Below are 4601 nucleotides of genomic sequence, written 5' to 3'. Positions count from 1 at the left end.
GTGGAAGGGTTGGGAGGGGAGAAAAGTGCAACAATGAATGAATGGAAATCCAAAGTCTCTGTAAATTTTTACTGAAATTAATATTTTATTTAAATTAAGGAAAAAGTCAAAAGAAATCATGCTTTGCATTTAGCGCAGATTCCCAATTATGAATGCTCTGTTATGGAATGAAAGAAATCCTCCCAAATAGAAGGGAGGAGCCCATGTTATACCAAGTGTTGCTGTTCTGTGCCATCAAGGTGACTAGATGACTCATGGCAATGCTCTAACCTTGCCATATCTTGAGACCATCTCATTTCTGACACACCTAACTCCATTGCAACAGTCACTGTGTCAGTTATTCTTATTCGGTTTTCCTCTCCTGAGTTGACCCTCCACCCTTCCAAGCATGATGTCCCTCTGTAAGGACTGGTTCCTCTTGACCACATGCCCAATGTATACCAAGTATAACTATTAAATTGTATACTTACTAGAGTGCACTCCTTAGAATAGCTCCTAAACAGAGTGCTCTTTGTAAGTTAGTGCTCTTTGGTATGAATGCTTACATTAAATGTAATACTTGGAGATGAAGATGATTGAAAATTATACTAGAAGTCCTCCTAGAAGTTAACAAAAAAATGTACATCTTAGAAAAATTTTCATCAATTATAATTTTAAAATAAGCTTGTTACCGTGGTTAAATCTGTGTGATGAACAAATAGCTTGAGAAGTTGGCCAAAGTAAAGAAGTATGCTGCATCAGGACTGGAGGGAGACTCATCATCAGTCCATGAGGAGCAGATGACACAACCTCGTGTGCTGAATGAATGTCAAGAGCTCTTGAAACATTTACTGAAGAAGGTCAAAGACTGCAACCTTCACTATGGATTTCAACTCACAATAAAGTAAAGAAAATCCTCAGAGGAGAACAACATCATGATAAATAGAGAAAAGTTGTCAAAACATCAAAATCATATGGATTCACAGCCAACACCAATGGAAACAGTGGTCAAAACAATAAAATAAAATGAGATTATGAAAATTTGGAGCTAAAGATCTCTCCTGTAAAGTGTTAAAAAAGTGAAGATGTTATTTTTGAAGCAGGAAGAGAGAGGACTAAGGTGTGCCTCTTCTCAGCCATTGTATTTTCAATTGTCTTATATACATGTAAAATTTGGACAATGAATAAGCAATACTGAAGAATAATGATGTCTTTGGTTCAAGATTAAGCCAAGAATATCGCATATAGCTTGGACTGCTAGAAAAATGAACAAATAAGCCTTAGAAGAAGTACAACCAGCACGTTTGGTAGAAGAGGATGGTGTGACTTTGTTTCATATGTTTTAGACATGCTAACTGTAGGGACCAGTGTGTGGAGATGGGTAAAAGTGGAGAGTCAGTGAAAAAGAGGGAGCCCCTCTGTGAGGTGGATTGGGACTACAATAGGTTCAAGGACAGCAATGATGGTGAGGTTGGCCCAGAAACAGACACTGTTTTATTCTCATGTGCATGGGGTCTTTATGAGTTGCAGGTGACTTGACAGTACCTAACAACAACAACAACAAACTATTTCATCCATTGTATATTTTAAAACTAAACTTCTCAGCTGTCTTTCAATCAGTTCTCAACTCAGGGTCATCTCATACACAGTGGAACAAAACATAGCAATCATGGTGATTCATCAGGTTTTCATTGGCTGATTTGCTTAGACCACCAGACCATTCTTCCTGGTTTGTCTTAGTCTCAACACTCTGAAGCTGTTCAGCGTCCTAGCAACACATCAACCTCCCTGACCAGAGGTGGCTTCCCATGATGCATTCTGGCTAGGAATTGATTGTTTTTATACACAGACAGCTTCTCACACTGAAGGTGAGAACAACCCCTGATTATGTCAAAATATTTTTAGACTTTTTTAATCAACCCCCCAAAGTGCAAAAGAAACATAATTGGAATTCAGATGCCATTAGGATACTGCCTATTAGGCTGGTCAAATCGAAAAGAAATATCAGACTTTGTAAATAACATGTGAAAATAAGCCCTTAAAATATTGAGATCTAAGTAGGTTGCTTACTTTGGACACACCATTGGATAGGATCAGTCCGTAGAGAAATATGCAATGTTTGGTGAGGCAGAGGAACTTTGTAACATAATTTGGCACAATAATTTCTATGATGGAGTCAAACATGTTGGCAATCATGCAGATGATGCAAGGTGGGGAAATCCTGAAGTTTACGGAGTAAACTGACAAAGCTATTCACAGAGACAGTGGCAAAGTCAACAAACCAATTCCAAGCCCCCAAGCTCTGACCAACAATGGGCTAACAGGTGGTCCCAGACAGCATCTGGCTGACACATGATGCAGAAGGACAGTCCCTGTGATGTTTTTTTAGTCCCCTTTGGGAAACATCTTAAAGTGTTCTAACATTATCTTAGTCTCTTAGACAAATAGAGACTACAGTGAATACTGAAATCAAAAGACAAGATTGAACATCTAAGTCACTATGCAGACTAATAAAACATGAACTAGAGAGAAGAAAAAAAAAAGACAAGGAAAAAAATTATATGGAACTATGGCATGTTTCTCCAAGTTATTAATATCTCAGAACATCTCACTTCTTAAAACGAAGGGGGAAAATGGCAAGTTGAACCTAGTTAAGGGAAATAAAAGACATTTACAAGCAAAGATATAATTATACTGTTATATTAAAAAAAGAAAGCAGTGTAAGAATAATTTTAGGAGAGAATATTCTACAGAGAATAGTCTTTAAAGACTAGAGTGAACTTGATCCAAGCCACAGTCTTTTCAGTTGCTTCCTAAGCTCTTGAAAATTGGACAATGAACAAGGATGAGAGAAGAATCAATACGTTTGAATTTGTGGTGTTGGAGAAGAGTATTGAATATCCCATGGATTTCTACAATAACAAACAGGTCTGGCTAGGAGGAAGAGAAGTGAGGGTGCCTCTTGGAAGGATGCTGAAAATTTTTCTCACATTCTTTGGACATGTTGTCAGGAGGAATCTGTCCTTGGCAAAAGACATCAAGCTGGGAAAGATACAGGAACAATGAAAGAGAAGAACCTCAATGAGATGGCTTGACACAGGGACTGTAACACTGGGGCAGAAGAGGGCAATATTCCGATCTGTTGTTCACAGGACTGCTATTGGTCATAGTTGACTCGAGAGCACCTATTAACAAGAAGTACAGATAAGAGATTGACTAGTAAAAAGTAAAAACTGAACCTAGGCAACAAATGTATGTTTTAGATTGCAAGCCTTGGAAGTAGTGAAGCTCATAAGATGTGAATTTTTAAACACAAAATGATATCTTCAAACACACAGATTTGACCATGACGACATGATCATGATATTTGGTGTGAGCAGTGGGACAAGGCCCGTGGTGTAGGGAGTGGGGTGAACTAGGAGAGACAGAGGTGTCTGGACTGACAGCCTCCAGCAGTCATAAGGAGCTCAGGTGGTTTAGTGTGGCATGAGTTACACTTTGAATGGAAAAGCCAGCAGTTTGATTTTGTCAGCTGCTTCTTGGAGGAAGATGACAGTCTTCTCCCACAAAGACTCACAACTTTGGAAACCTGATGGAGAGCCATTATGAATTAGAACTGATCTGAAGACAGGGAGTTGAAGTTTTTGAAAACAGTCAAGAAAGATGGACAGGAATTACTAGGTTACAACAGCAAGGTAAAATCATTTGGCATCAGTAAAATCAGATCAAATTAAAGACTAATGATCAGACAGCTACCAGCGTACTTTAGAGTCCAGTATTATGTCTCTTGAGATTACTCACTTGCTGTAAGCGAGCTGGTATCTGTTGGCATGTGAATGGAAGATCTGTAAAGAGTTTAGATATGTACAGTTTAGAAATGTAAATGAGACTGATACAGCAACAAGAAGGGCTTAGAAACTGTGTGTCTTTTAAGTGTGTTTTACTTCATTCAGCTTGTCTTAAAAATAAAATGAAAAGTGTGCTTGGGTTTTGAGTATCATTCTAATGAATCTGACCTTAGGACTCTAGGTATCAGACCTGATGTCTTGCACATTTTTCACTAAGATCACGTATACATCATGTCTAGGTTTAAATTGCAAAATGGCATCACATTGTCGGAGCTGAGAACACAATTTCTCTCTGATACTTTGCTGCGATGGTCGTGGATCAACCTATGTCATATACATAGATAGTTAGATGACTCAGGATGAAAGTGTTAACTCTATTGGGAACTGCTTAATTTATTTTCAGGTAAAAACCTTACAGTGATAGAACACGTTGTTGTTGTTAGGTGCCATTGAGTCGTAGACAGCACAGCGACCCTATGAATGAAAGACTTGAACACTTGTATAACTTTCAATGTTTCTCCAAGTTCATAGGGTTTCCAGAGGCAAGATATTTTGGAAGCTCCACTGTCCACCATAGGTAACCATTATCACATTTGACACATCAGTGCCACAGTGTTTAGCATCACAACAATCTTGAGTTATCTCTGTACAGCAAATGGACAGACCAGTGCTATACCACTTAGAAGAATGTCCTCACTAGAACATGACTCATTTTAATTTTTTAAATTTATGCTTAAAGAAGCAGCCTTCCTGGAGTACTTGGGAGACATATCT

The sequence above is a fragment of the Elephantulus edwardii genome, unplaced genomic scaffold (assembly GCF_000299155.1).
Source record: "Elephantulus edwardii isolate Elephantulus edwardi_28Jun2011 unplaced genomic scaffold, EleEdw1.0 scaffold00099, whole genome shotgun sequence".
Classification (NCBI taxonomy): Eukaryota; Metazoa; Chordata; class Mammalia; order Macroscelidea; family Macroscelididae; genus Elephantulus; species Elephantulus edwardii.
The sequence above is the reverse complement of the archived record's forward strand: the minus strand, read 5'-3'. Positions refer to the sequence as shown.